Below are 18953 nucleotides of genomic sequence, written 5' to 3' on the forward strand. Positions count from 1 at the left end.
AAACATGGGTCATGAGTGTTTAAGATTTTCTTCTGACTCCTGTGGTCTATTCAAGATTCATATATGCTGTATCTTCACCTTCATATGAACGTTTTTACCTGTGGCCTCATTTTATTTTTTTATAATAATCTGAAAGTGGTTAACCAAAGACAAATTTTCATAGGTGGAATAGTTGGAATGGTATAGGTCCTAAAGAATTCAAAACTATTAAATTACACGTGGAAAGTATTTAGCAACAGATATCTTTCTCCAATTCTATTTATTTAAGGTGATTCCTTTGGGTAAAATATAATATTTCTTATAGCAATGCAGAATAGCATTGCTTTGATAAATATATGTTATAGAAGTGTTCATATTAGAATGTGTTCTTGTTAGAATGTTATATTTTCTGTCTACAGTGGTTCCATTATGAAAACCAAAAATAAAATTCTAAGCCCCCCAACTAACTGCATAGACCCCTTCTCTCAGACAAGGGCTTTCTAAAATAAACCTGAAACACTAGTTCAGGCCATGGTGGGAATCAGTGGTCAAACACATCTGATTATACCTTCCTCTCTTCGGGATTCAGGCACAGCTGGTCAGCAATAACATTAAAACAGAGAACTTAAGACTGACAAAACAGACTCTTTGTAGCAATAAGACACCAATGTGACAAGATAGCAGGCCTGAAAGAAATTGAAGTATTTTACAACAAAAATATATTTCTTTGATGTATTTTGAAATGGCTCTGCAAAGCTGTGTTTTGTGGAAAAAAAAAATACATTCTATAGATAATTCCTTTCCTTTTCCAGGTCTTTTTCCTGAGCAGAGAGAGAATTAACTAAGGGTCTGGCAGCTATTTTTTCTTTCTATTTACGATACTTTAAGTTCTGGGGTAGATGTGCAGATCTTGCAGGATTGTTACATAGGTATACACATGCCATGGTGGTTTGCTGCCTCTATCCCCTAGTCACCTACATTAGCTATTTCTCCTAATGTTATCCCTCCCTAAACTCTCCATCCCTTGCTATCGCTCACCTAGACCCTCACCCCTCAACAGACCCCAGTGTGTGATTTTCACTTCCATGTGTCCATGTGCTTTCATTGTTCAACATCCACTTATGAGTGAGAACATGCGGTGCTTGGTTTTCTGCTCTTGTGTCAGTTTTCTGAGAAAGACAGTTTCCAGATTCATCAATATCCCTGCAAAGGACATGACCTTATCCCTTTTTATGACTGCATAGTATTCCATGGTATATATGTGCCACATTTTCTTTATCTATTCTATCCTTGATGGGCATTTGGATTGGTTTCAAGTCTTTGCTACTGTCAACAGTGCCACAATGAACATATGGGTGCATGTGTCTTTTTAATAGAACAATTTATAATCCTTTAGGTGTATACCCAGTTATGAGATTGTTGGGCCAAATGGTATTTCTATTTCTAGATCCTTCAGGAATCACCACACTGTCTTCCACAATGGTTGAACTAATTTATACTCCCACCAACAGTGTAAAAGTGTTCCTATTTCTTCGCATCCTCTACAGCATCTGGGGTCTCCTGATTTTTTTAATGATCGCCATTCTAATCAGAATGATTAGTGAGGACTCTAGTTTCATTTTACTGTTTATGTTAGATGTTCATTTTTTTACACAGAAACTTAAAGCACTAGAGTTGACTACTGGTCTCCTAATTAAAATTTTTCTTTACATATTAAAGTTCATTTTTTTCTGCCAAAATAACATTTTAATAATAATTTTGATACAAACTTGCTGGATAGTTCTCATAGTTCAAAGAGATATTCCAAGTGTTTCTGTCTAAGAAAAGTTTCAAGGATCTTGAGGTAGAAGCTTACATGAAATAGGCAGGAAATATGACTATGTATAATCAGTACAGGGTGATTTTCATTTTTATGAAAACCATACTTAGAGCTATGTGAAATAAATATATTTGGGTAGGGAAGAGTCAAACCGAAAAGAAGCTTGCTTTATACTTTTATGTATTACTGAACTTTATTATTGCTGATATGAGTTTTTTAGAAACAACAAAAAGTAGACAATTTTGCAGCAAATACAGGTGATTCCAAAAATAGCTGCAATATTATAAGTACCTAGCAATGGACAGCATCTATTTTCCCCTAGTTATCAGAACAGAAAATTCAAAATGTTATTCTGTTATTTAAAAGCCTCTGGCATTAACCAGAGATAAGGGACGGGAAGCCATTTCTATTGATCTATGGATAAAAACAAAATAGTGTAGTATTGAGTTAGCAATATTGTTGAGAAGATAACTTATTATATTGGAGAAGGGAAAAATATTGAGTTCCATGGGTAGATAAAAAGTAGGTTAGATTAGCAAATTGAGAAATGAGTGTTAGCATCAATGTGACCTTTGTGTAGGAACAAGGAAAATAGTAAAGAAAACGTAATTCTATCACATTTTACTTTCTTTAGAATGCACAAGGGAAGGGAAAAGAACATGGCTCTGGTATAAAAAAGAAATAGGGATTTTAAACTAAACAGTACAGTCACAGCTCATTGATGAATCGGTAACCAATTTCTCCCGTCTTATAGGAATTATATTATAATGAGAAATATTACATGTAAATTAGGTAATTATGACTCAAGTGAAAAATGTGCCTAGCTAATTCCACCTTAAAAGAAAGTCTATCTGGTAAAAAAAAGTTACCTTTGAGACTTCTTTATGTCATGGCCCATATAGATAATGCATACGTGGTATACCTAGAAAATATTTTTTTTTCATGGTGCTCTGGTTTCAATGTGTCCCTTCCAAAATTGACATATGAAAAGCTTAATTATCAATGTGGTGGTATTTGGGGAGGGGCCTTTCAGGAAATGGTTAGGTCATGCGTGCTGCATCCTCATGAATAAATTAATGCCATTGCCTGTGATCCCAGTACTTCTGGAGGGCAAGGTGGGTGGATCTCTCGAGCTCAGGAGTTCAAGACCAGCCTAGGCAACATGATGAAACTCTGTCTCTACAGAAAATACAAAAGATATAAAGTCATGGCATGGTGGAATATTCATAGCTACTTGGGAGGCTGAGGTGGGAGGATAGCTTGAGCGCAGGAGGCAGAGGGTGCAGTGAGCCAAGATTATGGGACTGCCCTCCAAACTGGGCAACAGAGCCAGACCCTATCTAAAAACAAAACAAAAAAAGTTAATGACGTTATACAAAAAAAGGCTTGCAGAAATGGTTCTATCTCTTCTGCTTTTCTGCCATGCAAGGGCACAACATTCATCCCCTTTTTTCCTCCTGCTTTCTGCCATTTGAAAATGTAGCCAGAAGGTCTTCATCAAATACCAGTGCCTAGATCTTGGACCTCCTAGCCTCCAGAACTGTGTACAAAATATTCCTAATTTTATAAATTACTCAATTTCAGGCATTCAGCTACAGAAGCATAAGTAGGGTAAGAAACATGACACACTGGCATAAATGGACAGGCTGAGCAATTGGCCCAGGCTTACTGGCTCCCTAGGACTTGCACAATCTTTATGTGTCGTGAGGGGATCAGTATCTCCTTTATTAGTCCATTTGCATGCTGCTGATAAAGACACACTCCAGACTGGGAGAAAAAGAGGTCTAATTGGACTTACCATTCCACAAGGCTGGGGAGGCCTCAGAATCATGGTGAGAGGTGAAAGGCACTTTTTACATGGCAGCAGCAAGAGAAAATTAGAAGATAGAAAAGTTGAAAACCCCCAAAAAACCATCAGACCTTGTGATACTTATTCACTACCATGAGAACAGTATGTACGATACTGCCCCCATGATTTAAATTACTGCCCACCAGGTCCCTCCCACAACACATTTTGGTGGGAATTATGGCACTACATTCCCACATTTTGTAGGAATTATGGCAGTACAACTCAAGATAAGATCTGGGTGGGGACACACCCAAACTATATCATTCTGCCCCTGGCCCCTCCAAAGCTTATGTCCTCACATTTCAAAACAAATCATGCCTTCAAAACAGTCCCTGAAAGTCTTAACTCATTTCACCATTAACCCAAAAGTCTACAATTCCAAGTCTCATCTGAGACCAGGAAAATCCCTTCTACCTACGACCCTGTAAAATTAAAAGCAAGCTAGTCACTTCCTAGATACAATAGGGTACAGGTATTGAGTAAATATAGCCATTCCTCCTGGGAGACATTGGCCAAGACAAAGGGATTACAGGACCCATGCAAGTCCAAAATCCAGCAGGGTTCTCAAATTTTAAAGCTCCTAAATGATCTCCTTTGACTAGGTCTCACATCCAGGTCACACTGACGCAAGAGGTGAGTTTCCATGGTCTTGGAGAGTTCCTCGAACAGTGGCTTGGCAGGGTACATTCTCTCTTCTGGATGCTGTCACAGGCTGGCATTGAGTGTATATGGCTTTTCTAGGCATGTGGTGCAAGCTGTCAGTGGATCTACCATTCTGGGATCTGGAGAATGTGACCCTCTTCTCACAGCTCCACTAGCCATTGCCCCAGTAGGGACTATGTATGGAGGCTCCACTCCACATTTCCCTTCTGCACTGCTCTAGCAGAGGTCTCCATAAGAACCCCAAACCTACAGCAAACTTCTGCCTGGACATCCAGGCATTTCCATACATTTTCTGAAATCTAGACAGAGGTTCCCAATCCTTAATTCTTATGTTTTGTTCACCCACAGGCTCAAAAGCATGTGGAAGCTGCCAAGGGTTTGGGCTTGCACTCTCTGAAGCCACAGCCCGAGCTCCAGGTTTGCCCCTTTCAGCCACAGCTGGAGTGGCTGGGATGCAAGTCACCAAGTCCCTAGGCGGCACACAGCTCCAGGACCCTGGACCCAGCCCACAAAAAACAATTTTTCCTCCTAGGCTTCCAGATCTGTGATGGGAAGCTGCTGTGAAGACCTCTGACATGCCCTGGAGACATTTTTCTCTTTGACTTTGGTGCTAACATTTGGCTTCTTATTACCTATGCAAATTTCTGTAGCCAGCTTGAATCTTGCCTCAGAAAATGGGATTTTCTTTTCTATCACATTGTCAAGCTTCACATTTTCTGAACTTTTATGATATGTTTCCATTTTAAAATGGAATGCTTTTAACATCATTCAAGTCACTTTTGAATACTTTGCTGCTCAGAAATTTCTTCTGCCAGATACTCTAAATCATCTCTCAAGTTCGAAGTTCTACAACTCTCTAGGTCGGGGACAAAATGCTTCCAGTCTCTTTGCTAAAACATAACAAGAGTCATCTTTGCTCCAGTTGCCAACACGCTCCTCATCTCCATCTGAGACCACCTCAGCCTGGACATTATTGTTCATATCACTATCAGCATTTTTGTCAAAGGCATTCAACAAGTCTATGAGGTTCCAAACTTTCCGACATTTTTCTGTTTTCTTCCGAGTCCTCCAAACAGTTCCAGTCTCTGCCTGTTACCTAGTTTCAAAGTCGCTTCCATATTTTGGGGTATCTTTTCAGCAGCACACCACTCTACTGGCACCAATTTACTGTGTTTGTCTGTTTTCATGTTACAGATAAAGACATGCCCAAGACTGGGAATAAAAAGAGGTTTACTTAGACTTATAATTCCACATGATTAGGGAGGCCACAGCATCACGGCAAGAGGTGAAAGGCACTTCTTACATGGTGATGGCAAGAGAAAATGAGAAGATGAAAAATCAGAGACCCCTAATGCAACCATCAGATCTCATGAGGCTTATTCACTACAATCAAAACAATATGGGGGAACCACCACCATGATTCAAATTATCTCACACCAGGTCCCCCCCACAAAATAGGGGAATTATGGAAGTATAATTCAAGATGAAATTTGGGTGGCGACACAGAGCCAAACCATATCAGGTACCTACAGTGCCTTCACTGCAAATCAATACACTCTGACTCATCTTCACAGAGTGAGTAAAACCAGTAGGAAATAACTTGTGTTTTTAGTAAGGGAGTTAAATTGGGCCTGTGTGCTCTGGAATTTCTGGATCACACCTGTGGAATCTCCTACTGTTTTAGTTGCAAACAGCTTGAATATATCAAATAATTGCACATTAATATTGCCTGACTAGTTAAAACTTGGCATTTCCTTTAAAATGGGATTTTGGATTGAAGAGCAGAAGTCATCTTTCTGTGTATTTTGGCTTGTTCTGTAGACATTATAGCAGCTTGTTTCTTGGATGGATTTCCCTACCCTATACTGTCAGCCAAAAGATTAGAGTTGGCCTAGAGCCCCAGAGGAAAAGTATAGCAAAAATTCAAAATATAATAGCTAAATTCAAGTATTTACTTTCATAATTTTCCAGTATTTTCTTCCATATCATGTTATCCATCCTTCTGAAAATCAGAAACTTATTAGAGCTTTGAGTTGAATTTTGAGTAAAAAGTTAATTATGACACTTGTAAATTACCTTTACAATATAATAAAGCATAGGTAAAACGTGCCTTAATTCAAGAATAAAAGATGTTAACACAGATCATAAAACAGCAATCTGTTGCCAAAGCTTACAGTATACTACAGGAACCATAAACTCCTCTTTTATTGTCCTAAATGTCTTGAGATACTTTGCCCCAGGCTGAGCTCTGTGACTGACAATATCTCAGAATTCTTGTCACTGGGTAGCTTTCTCTTTTCTTCTAAGCCTATACCAGAAGATCAGGCAATTGACAAGTACAAAATCGTTTCACCAGAGGTCTTAAATTATAATCAAATATGTCATAAGAGGTCCAATTTGTGACTAGCAACCAGTTTAGTCATGTTTATTACAACCAAAATACACTGGAACTTACTAGATGGAGATATGACAGTTTGTCCCTTTGCTATTAAAAACATAATCTGTAACTCAGACTCAGGGTCTAGGACATTTGTAGGTTCACAGTGTGAAACTGTACAGTTTGAATATGGCAGGTATTGACATCATGAATTGGGCTTTAGGCAGGTTATTTCCATCTTTGCATTGCTGTCCATTAATATTATCTGTGCTGTACACATTTTTCTCTTTTTTATCCACCTTTCACCTTTTCAACTTCATCTTTTTCTTTTTTTATTTAAGAGAGGGATCAGATTCAGTATTTGCTGTGCCAAAATACTGGCATCTGAGAAAGCAGCAGAAGCAGGAAGATTACTCTCAGCCCCCACTCTTTTCCCCTGAAGCAGGTCATAAGATCCTCATTGTGAAGTGCCTTCCTTGTACTCAGAGGAAGGAAACATCCTTACCACTGAAGGAAACGGTACACAGAAAAGAATCCAAATAAGTCTTATTTTTATTGTCATTAGTTCATACCTTTTTATCTAATTGAACTTCTCCATGGCTATTCATTTTTTCATCAAAGTTAGCATTAAAAACACACAGGTTTACCTGTTTATTTTGGTCTTTATTTCCTTTTGAAGGTTCGTATGTCACTTAAAACAAATATTAAATAAATGTGTATGCTTCTTTTCTGTTAAATTGCTTTATGTTATAGTAGCCCCAGCCATAAACCTAGTGATGGATAAGTAAAATAAATATTTTCTCTTCTACATAAGCAAATAAACTAGTACTCACTTATATGAAAGAACTCCTTTTTGAACTCTATAATTTATTTTCCTTGAGGAGTGGAAGTTATTATGAAATTACTGAGGCTTAGAAAAGAACTGAATGAAAAATTAAGCATTTTCTGCACAAGCAATATGAGAAAGATATTTTCTTTGTGATTTTACTACTAATTCTTAAACACAACTCCAGCCTGGTAATGTTTCCTTCCTCATTAATATTAACTTACTTTTGGGAGCCACACTAGAAATACTGAGAAAATATATATACTCAGCCAACCCTATATGTATTTGCTTCCACTGTAAGCTAACAAACCAAAACCAAAAACTGAATATCTGGATTGTCTGAGGTACCAACATAGATTGAAAATGGCATATAAGACAACTGAAAGATGTACTATATATTAAAAGAGCCTCTCCAACAAGAAAAACAAAATACTCATTATGTTTTGGGCTTAAAAGTCAGTCACAAGATGTCTATCTAGTGCTATATGAAAAATCTCTACTACAAAGGCAATGCAACTTCGCATAAACTCTCAGTGGTGCTGATAGAACCAGATATGCTCAGGGACCATAACAATAGAACAAATCACAAAGTGAGCAGAACAATGGCTCTCTGTTGTTGAAAAGGAAAGGGAAGAAAAGTGAAGCCAGAGACGGGATGGGAAAGGATGACATGGTAGTCTTGAATACAGTGAATTGGTGACAAAAAGATACTTAAAACATGATGATAAATTAAATTGAACTGTGATCAATATTTTTCTACTGTTAAAACTGATAACTTGTTTCTCTTGTTACATATTATATATATTATTAATCAGAATTATATTGTTTTAATCATATTGGAATCATATTAAGTTTATGATGTTTTCCAAAATAAAATATGTAGGGGGAGCTGTATTGCAAGAAAAAAAAAAAAGAAAGAAAGAAAGTCAATACAAAAGAATAGAATTTTTTTGGTCTGGTGTACAAAGTAGTCATATCTTTATGTAATCACTGACTGGCTCAGTATGATTTCCTTAACAAAAGTGATAATTTAAATTTTTAAAAATATTTTAGATATAACGTTTTTAGTTATCTATCTGCATGAAAACTATTCAATATTAGCTCTTCTGCCACCCTCTTACACTGCAAACTTTAAAAAAAGCAATGTTCTAATGTCTTAATACTAGATCTTTTGATACTTTTAAAGTAGTTTTATGCTTGGATAAAATCCATTGAAAATAAACAACATAAAATTTACTCTAAAATTATTCTTGTCTTTTGCAACAAGTACCACTGAGTTTTTGACATTTGAAAATTTTTCTGCTGACCCTAAAATGTCTCTTAAATGAGTGACATAATATTTGCAGGTTTTTAAGAAAGCTCTCTATTCAGAAGGCACAAATATTAAAGTGTGAATTGAGAAAAGTAATGAAATCCAATTACTTTGTGTCTAAGTACTAATACATTTTCAAGTTCACCAAAGTTTTGCAGTTTCAAAACACAAAAATGAAATTACTTGCCATAGTGAAATCTGTGTTTGTTCTGGCTCTGTTCTATTTGGGATATTTTTTATACCTCCGGGTCCTTTACTATAATTCTTCCAAATGCATACTCCTAATACAATTTTTTAATATATAGAAATTTTGTAGCTTAATCATTTAATATTGTTACAAATAGTCAAGTACTAGCTCTGAGAATAAAAAAAAAATGCACCACAAATGTGAGTACCTTGTTAAAACACAATAACAGATATATCCACCATTAATAAATGCATTAAATTGGTAGCAGAGAAGTTTTTTATATCACAACCTGAAATACGTATGTCATAAATGCACAGTTCTGTGTTTTGCATCATAGAAAATAGACTTCTGAAAATTCAAAAGAGATATATCCAAAAGAAGCATTCTTTTGTATTCTACCCTCTTGCCATGATATCCTGTTATGGCCAGCTTCATCCATGATTTCATGTGTCTGCAGCCATACAGTACAAACCTCATCATTTCCTTGCAAGGAGTCATTCTCTTTGATGTTAATCCCTGATGTGACAGCTTATTAAAAGTATTATTTTAATTATTAAATATACTTTCAAAAATTGGAACCTAAATTTTTCAGAAGATTTATTCATTTATGAAGCCAGGGCTTGTATGTATTGTGTTACTTAAGAATTGACCAGTGCCCTACTTATACCAAAACATCTTCTCTGGTAATAGTGTCTGTATTACTTATGTTAAAATCAGCCTTATGTTATGAGACACAGGATCTCCAATATATCACTTCAGTTGATGGAAGTTTCAATTTATTGACGGATTAATATCTAATTTATAATAAAGAAAGATGTAGTGGAGTTGACTATAGGTGGTAAGAATTTATTTGAAAGAAAATTATAATAAAATTTAGGAAAATTGAGCTCTACAAGAAGTGCAGGGCACAGTGTCTAAGGCAATGGAATGAAAACACTGAGAGAATGAGGTAAAAGAAGATGGAGAAAAGTGTACTAAGGAAGCTGGAAAAGAGAAATGCATTAAGTTTACTGAATAAGTAAAAAGTAAGTTAACTTAATAAATTGGAAAATAATGTTCATGCTAACATGACTGTCATATAGAAGCACACAATATAGGAGAGAGACATACAGAAGAGTAGACTGTTTTATAGTCTTTTGACTACTGAAATGAGAGTAGGGGTGGGTTCCACTTTGTCCCCAGTCCCCAACTTGTTCTGCAACCAGTTTATCAATCTGCTGACTTCACCAAACCAAATCAGCCCCCAAACTACCACCGCATACTTGGCAGCAGCTTCCACAGATGCCTCCATGACCACTTTCTTCATGATCTCACTTTCATGGGCAGATGATCTTACCTTCTCAGACATTCCCACAAGCTGTCACTGTTCACTTGCCCACCCATGAGTAATTTGAGCTGAGATGTTTACTGACTAGTTCTCTGTTCCTTCAGCTTCTCACTTCCCCACTTCCTCCCACATTTGTATCACTTTGATTCCTATATTAAGCCTCTCATTTCAAATGCAACTCACAATAATTCTGTATTCTTAATTGAACACTGACAAAGACATTGATACCTGTGATGGGCCAGTTTTTTAATTAGTTCCAATTTTTCATGTCTCACTGTATCCACTTCTTTCACAGTACACTCCCACACTTAGACTCAAGTCATTATGACTTGCTTTGGTCAATGCACAGAAGCAGTTTTGATGGAAGCAGAGGCTTGAAAAGACCTTGAATATATCTGCATTTTCTCAGGAAGCCTTTACCACTGCTTTGTTAATATGCCAGTTCTCCTGCAGGAGAATAATGTGGAAGATACCGAATTTATTCAAACCAAGGTTATCCTAGGCAAGTCAGCGCCCAACAAAGCCACCAGCTAACCACACATGTATAAAGGATGAGATTAGCTGAGCCTCATCTAGATCATCAGGACAGCCAGCCAACCAGTAGAACTATGAAAAATTACAAATGGCTGTTGCTTTAAACCACAAATTTGTATGCAGAAATAAATAACTGATACAATAAAAGAAATAAAGTTAAAGAGAACACAGCTTTAAGTATAGGTATCTGAAAATGAAGAATGTATATAGAATTAAGGGCACTGACAAATGCCTCATCTTGTTGATTGGGACTTGGGGGAAAGATCCTGGGTAAGGAAGTTTAAGGTAAAGGCATATGTATGAACTTACAAAAGTAAGCCTAAAGTACGACTATGAAAGTAAGCATGAAGTTGCATGTTGATATCCAGGAGTGAACAATCACCACATAAAAAGCCTGAAAAGACAAGAAGATCTAAGGGCATAGCCAGGTGATCTGAGCCATCTTCTGACATCAGTTGATATCAGGCATCTTCTGATATTAACTACCCTATTGATGAGACACTGGACTTATGAATAGACAACCTATGTTGATGAAGTTACGGCATATGCCTGGGCCCTACAGCATGGATTTTTACTCTCCAAGGCTGTTCTAGCTACTGTTAGTGCCCAATATCCAACATACTATCAGAGCCTGAATCAGAGCCCCTAACAAAGTGCTGCCTGGGGTGACCAATAATCCCAGTTTGTCTACGTCTGAGGATTTTGCCAGAACAGAGGGCATTCAGTGCTAACTCCAGTTCATTCTCAGGTAAATTATCCTTCAAGGACATCCAATTGGTGTCCTTGAAATTAACTAACAACCAATTGGTGGCAAGTTAATTTCATTGTAACCCTACAATCCTGGAAAGAGCAGTGAGTACTCTTAACTGGAATGATCATAAATCTTTGGTTAGGTTTTTCTTTCCTACCCATAGAGCCTCAATTAACTTGCAGAATATTTAAACAAATGTCACATCATCATGTATAACACCATCTCAAACCAAAAGAGCCATTCTGTAGCAAAGGAGGTGTGATGATGGGCATGTGGACACAGAATACACTGGTCCAATCACACCACTCAGATGCTGCCAGCCTAAGGTAGCATTGAGACAGCATTTTGATCATACAGCTGAGGTATTAAATTGGAGATGTGACTCTGAAAGGATGGGACACCAAACGCCAGATGTGTTTTATTTTTACCCTAAATTAAGAACCATTAAATAGTGCCATGTCCACAATAGATAAAATACATATGTCTAGGACAAAGGTGGAGTTAGGAGTGACTTGGCTCATTGTCGATGCTATCAATCTACTGAAAGAATTCATGCTTCCTATTCTACAACATTAGATTCTAGAATTCTTCAGGCATTCTTCTAAGAGATAGCGGATCAATAACATAAATAAAATTTAGGCTACAATGTTTCTCAATGACTTTGGACTCCTGATGCCTAGGAAAGTAATTACCTGTCTTGCAGAGATTATTGATTCTGCTCACCAAAAGGAAGCAATGAAGCTGAAAAAAGTATGTTGAGTACGCAGATGATCTAATAGGGCATCTATTAATAAACCTTTCCACAATTTTGATAATAACAAGTGCAGCAAACCACCCAAAAACATCTAGAGTATGTTGCCCCTCTGCACAGAAATTTTCTTTCCCTGCTTAGAAACCTAGTGAATTAATATTCATTTTATATATGTTTTCCTTGAAAGTCTTAGTAAAGGATTTCTCCACTACCCTGACAACCTTAAGCACTTGTGCTAAACATTAACACTGCCTTATGTTATTTGTATGTGTGTTGCTCTTCTATAATTGTAAGCAATTTAAATTGAGAACATATGCATTATTCTCCTTTGTATCTTCAGGATTTAGAGTTGTTCCTGATAAATAGTTGATGATCAGAAAACACTTGTTAAGGGAATAAAAAGGAGGAAGCACTGTCACTTTTCCTCTGAAATGCTTCCTTTACCCCAACCCTACTCTAGATCAGGCATGCAAAGCTCTATTGTTATCTTTGTGGTGAAAAAAATCTTCTCTTCTGCTGAATTCTAAGCAATTGGCATTCAAGGGATTTTTTGCCTTTTATCTCCTCTGCTTAGGAGAGTGCATCACTCAGAACAAATGCTCAATACATACTGAATGAAGTAATAAAAATATTAAACTTACTACTGTTACTGCCTTAAAGCAAAACTAAAAGCATAACATAGTAATATCAAAAAGACTTGTTAGAAAACCCATTCAAACTTGACTTTCTAAACGTATCTGTCAAGATGGCTATTTTAAAAGAATCTGAAAATCTTAGAAATAAAGGAAAAGATGTATGTTCTAAGCCATTGAGAGTTGTTTGAACTTCAGTTTTGATGCTAGTCCTGTGAATTCTGGATTTCATTATACACTCTATGCTTCTCTTTCTTCGTTTTTAAAACAAAGATAAAATCTACTTCACAAGAATTGTATGAAACTTAAATGAGAAAATGAATTCTAAAACAGGTTAATATACGGTAGACAATTGGTACACAATAGCTGCTACTATTTTTTCATTATTTTAAAGATAGTCATCATCAGCATTAATATAAACGTACTTGGAGCTCACATTCTACCATAGTTAATATTGCTGTTTTTAAAAGGATTCTCCTTAAATTCAGACAAGTGAAAGGTCACATGGATTGTGGTCATGAGTGGATTTTAAACAGGCTACTGTGAATTCTTTTCCCTCTTACAGCAATCACATTTTCATATCTTTCTAGTACTATCAAGGAAAAGTATTTTTTTCTCGTTGAAATCTAAGCCCTTCACTAAATGTCCTTTTAAGGTATATAGTTAAAGATTGACCCATTTTGAAAGTATTCTTTCCCTATTTGTCTAGGAAGAAGTAAAGATTCTTTTTTTTTCTTTACTTTTTCTGTTCTTTTTTTTTTTTTTTTTTTTTTTACTATTTTAGAGAACACTAACATATCATATATAAGATATTCCTGGATTTTATCTCATAGATTTTCTGGGACACAGAAAGCACCCTTTGTCCATTTACTTACTTGTATTTATTTGAATCTAAACGGATTCAGAACATATCATCCCCCAAATATGCCATTTTGGCACATTAGTTATTTTGAGCTTAAAAAATTGAGACCCAGCCAACACAGTAAGACTTCTTTACCTCCCCCTCAAATGCCTAAAATATAAATTTCCCCTTTCAAAAGGAAATGTACATATATTTTAAATTTTTCATCAGTAAAAATATCAGTACCAGGAAAAACCCTATTCTGAGATAAGTTTATCACCTGAAAGACTTTTACCTTTATAACAACACAATTTTTATTCATCATCTTCCTCCCTTCACCCTCCTGAAACTTGCCTTCACTGCGTTCCAGAAGCACCAAACCACAGTTTTCTGTAGCCCAGGCTGCTATATAAGCCTCAATTAACTGGCCATTTCTCATATGAACTTCTGTGCATATATGCATAAAATTGTTTTTCTCCAGTTAATCTATGTATGTCCATTTAATTTGTAGACCAATTAACCATTTTTCCTCCCTTTCAAAAAACCAACAAAAATATGTAACTCCTGTGAAAATAAATTAAAACCATCCAAATGAGAATACACGAAGACTGTTTATTTAGAGCTTGCCATAAAGCAAAGGAGTCAGCCACCATCACTTGCGTTTGGCAAAGATTCAAAGTCTGGCAGGGGAGTGGGAAATCTTCAAAGTGAAATTTAAGCTTGTTGGCCTTGGGTAGCTGCAGGCAGGCTAACTAGAAGTGAAGGTACCTACTTGGTTTTCTCTGGTTAATCCTGAATTGGAGCCAGAAGCGAAATTAGGAAAGCTGTTATTTACTGAATAAGTCATGGTCATTTTGTACACTTTGTGGTTTGGCTTCCTGAACCAGTTGTGACAGAGTTTGCAGATTAAAATTTTATTTTTACATACAGTCTGGCCATTGTTGGTGTGTATATTCAATTTCTCCCTCTTTTTCTGACATGGAGTACTCACTCAGAATACTAAAGTTTATATGCATGTTGATCCACACATAAAAATGAGTTTCAAAGTGTATTTATAAACTCAAATATATATCTACACTAGAATTAAAACACACTGGTTTTTTTTTTTTTTTTTTTTTTTAGAATTGCGAGCATTGACATCTCTGACAAACCCTTCATTCTGAAGTTCACCTTAATCAAATACCACCTAAATTCAAAGTGCATCAGCCTAATGGCTAAGGTCAGCACGATCATATACTAAAAATAACATCTCCAACCAGAAACACTCCAAACTCCTCCCCAACCACAGACGTGCTAACCCAGAGATAACCCCCGTCTGGCAAGGAAAATATTAGCCCCAAGATAACCTCCCCTCCACCCAGAGATATTCCAACTCCTCCATAAAGCTTCTCCCTCACACAGAAACATTCCAAGCTTGTGATAAGCCCCCTCACCCTAAAACCAATATATAATCATGGTCTGTAGGAGAAAGTGCTCCTGACTAAAATCAGAAGCCCCTATCAGGTTTATTTTCTCTAAAATAAATCTGTCTTTAGCTGTCAACCTGCATTTTGTGTTTCTTCCCTCTTTCTTTAACACAGTTCTCACAGGGAAAGCCATAATCAAGGAGTGATTTTCTTTAAGAAACAATTCTACTACAAAATATGGGAATAGAAGTAATTTAAAATGTTCAAGACATTAAATGCAGGACTGACTCCATACTGCCATTTAATACGCTTTGTATTATGGGATATGAAAACTACCCTCCCCATCTACGGAATTTTAAGGACACCCAAGACAGTCAAAGCATCCCATAATTCAACATCCCACAGTATTTTCTGGCTGTACCAAAAATAAACAGCCAGCAAATGATTTCACCTCTTAAAAACAAGCATTTACACTTAAAAAATGAGATGAGGTGGGATTCCCTCCTTCTTAAAAATGTTTCTAGAGTTACCAAAAAAATTACATTTACAAAATAGTTGATAAAAATATTCCTCTGGATGTTCAAGAAGGGAGACAGGGACAGCTGAAAAGACATGGTATATGGTGTTAATCAGACTTGGCTTCTTTCTTGCTCCGTCAGAGGCTGGACTCTCCTCGGTTTTTGTTTCCCTGTATTCTGCAGATAAATGTTCTTCAGTTTTTTGGATAGCCGCTTTGGGTTGCTTTCCCTTTGCTCCCCTTTTCCCTTTTGCTTGCACCTTTTTGTCTGAAGATTCATCCTTCGCTGCTGCCTTTTTCAGCCTCGCTTCCACTTTTGCAGGAGCAGGTTTAGCTGACAACCACACAGATATCCTCCTGGGCTCTTCCTTGGCGGCCCCTTCGACAGAGCTGACCTTCCTCCTGGGCATCCTGACGGCAGGGCGGGCACGTGCCAGGTGCCTGTGGGTCCGGGCGCACCTAGAGCCTTTGCGAAGCTGGGCTGCCTGGCCGCTCCCAACCACTCCCCAATGAGACTCTGCCTCTCTCAACTGTCTTTTATCAGAGCCCTGCCATCATTTTTATCTCCAAATAAATATTGTTTATACCTCCATGTCTATAAAAAATTAAAAAGCAAAAGACAGACCAATAAAGTATCACATTTTAAGAAAAAGAGAAAAATATATTTTTCATTTTAAGTTTCAACTACTTCTTTAATTTAAATTAAATATGCAAAGACTTTATGTAATAAAGAAGACAAAATCCAACGCACTTCATTGCTTATAAAGTTAGAGTATTAGACAGTGTTTCACATTTGTAATCTCAGCACTTTGGGATGCTGAGGCTCCAGAGGAGCACTTGAGCCCAGGTCTTCATGACCAACCTGGACAACAAAGCAAAACCAAATAAATACATAATAAAAACAAGAAAGTTATCCAGGCATGGTGGCATGCACCTGTGGCATCCTACTCCAGAGGCTGAGGTGGGAGAATTGCTTTTGCCTGGGAGGTGGAGGCTGCAGTGAGCTGTGATCCAGCCACTGCACTCCAGTCTGGGTGACAGAGTGAGAGCCCATCTCAAAAAAAGAAAAAGAAAAAAAGGTTAAGTATTTCTTATTCAAAATGTTTGAAACCACAAGTATTCCAGGGTTTCTTGGATTTTGGAATATGTGTATATATATGTAATGAGATATCTTAGGAATAGGACCCAAGTGTAAACACAAAATTCTTTAGTTTAACATAAACCTTATAAACACAGACTGAAGATAATTTTATACACTGTATTTTATTTGTGCATTAAACATAGTTTATGTACATTAAACTATCAGAAACCAAGTGTCACCATCTAAGCCACCCATGTGAACAATCTGTAGTTGTTTGGCACTGCCATCACTCTTGACTCTGAACCTGTGGTCCCGGCTACTTAATAAGCAATCATTTTCTTATTCACATGTAGGTGTTTAAGTAAAAAATATGACATATTTTTAATATAGTGAGAAAATAATGTGTTTGGGGTAACTAAACTAAACTAATAATGCGTTTGGGGTATTCTGATGATGCACAGTAGCATCATTAGAATACCTGTGTCAGCTGTTAAACAACATCAGCTACTAACAACGGCAGGCTAAATAAACTATGCATTGTGCACCTATGGTTTCACTGCAACCTGTCACAAGAGGCCCAGTGTGGAATTTTCTACTTTGTGGCATTATGTTTACTCAAAATATTTCAGATTTGGGAGCATCTTAGATGTCGGATTTTTAGATTACGAATGTTCAACCCATATTATTATGCTGGCGCCTGCAAATTTTTCAGTAGGTCCCCTAGTGTGTCATGCCAGGGACTATGCTAGTTCCTGGGAATAGCATGTTAGCATTCTTGAGTGGGCCCTTGATTTCACTGAGTTTATAATGTAGCAGGAAGAAATCTATGAAGAATTCTAATAAAGTAAAACTTGCAATCACAATAAAGCTTCTTCTTTATCAAAAATGGAAACTTTGAAGAGCTACTCTTCAATAAGTCTTTGTAAAGCACCAGGAGGACCCAGGTGTTTTGACTCAGCCTCTTTTCAGACTGAGATCTGAGGCCATGATAACTCAGGTGCCTGTAAATGCTGATAATCACCATTCCCATAAAACTCTACATACTCTCACCTACACAATCATCTTCAACTCTCTCTCATGTATTTCAGTCTTATAATTTGTGACCAGCAAACTCCCCTCTAACTTCCCCCTCTTCTCTGAATGTTCTTATCAGTGGTTGAGTTCCATTAAGTCTGGTTTCCTTCTGTGTACATTCTTCTACTGAATTGCTTTGAACAGAAAGTCTCTTTGTTCTTTCTCAGCCTATAAACCTTAGGACAATGTGATGTCATAGGTGTCCTCCTTTCTTCTTACTGCCATATCCAATTCATTAATTCCCCCTTGTACTTTTGAGAAAATTAATGCTAAAGCCTATGTATCCATCTATAAGAGTGACATCCTTTCTTATGTCTTAATTCCATCTACTAAGCTAATACTCTTTAGCATTTGTTGAAGACTTCTCTCAGGATAAAGAATTCCTCACTACTTCATTATCAGCTATTTCAATGTTAACATGGATGAATTAGCCAGACCCTTATCTCTTTGGTTCTGGAACTCTCACCTCGACCTTACACACCCATTCCCACACTTAACTTTGATTTCATTAGTAGTTGAATCAAATATAAAATGTGGACCTCAGACATTACAATATTCAACCCTTCTCCAGCTCTCTTGCTGTAACTTCTAATTGGCCCTTTCCTGGTTTTGTTTATTTTACCATCCACTTTAATTAAAGTATGCCATTATAATCACTTATTTGCAAATACTCAACTCTTTCGTCCTTTTTACCACCATTGTATACTTTAAGAAAATTCTTATTGAATAATCTATGCCATTTTTCTCCATGTAGTTGAAAACCTGAAAAAGGAAGGAAAAAGAAAAAGAAAAACATACAACTGGGCATTTTCACATTAAAGTCAAAATCAAAGACTTCAGATGAGCACAAAACAAGTATATTAGAACTCCTATGATGTCTCCCTAGTGCATTTGTTTTCCAGCATTCTGAGATGATGTACTATGCCCTCTCTACACTTTTCTTTCCTTTTCCTTTTTCCTTTCTTTCTGTTTCTTTCTTTTTCTTTCTTTTTGTTCTTTTTTCTTTTTTTGAGACAGAGCCTTGCTC

General features: G+C 36.8%; 1 pseudogene; it reads right to left on the reverse strand.

The window, feature by feature from the left end:
* Nucleotides 1-15548: 15548 nt before the first annotated feature.
* On the reverse strand, nucleotides 15549-16443 carry LOC144581877 (non-histone chromosomal protein HMG-14 pseudogene; annotated as a pseudogene).
* Between the last annotated feature and the right edge of the window lie 2510 nt (nucleotides 16444-18953).

This window comes from Callithrix jacchus, chromosome 3 (assembly GCF_049354715.1).
Source record: "Callithrix jacchus isolate 240 chromosome 3, calJac240_pri, whole genome shotgun sequence".
Classification (NCBI taxonomy): domain Eukaryota; kingdom Metazoa; phylum Chordata; class Mammalia; order Primates; family Cebidae; genus Callithrix; species Callithrix jacchus.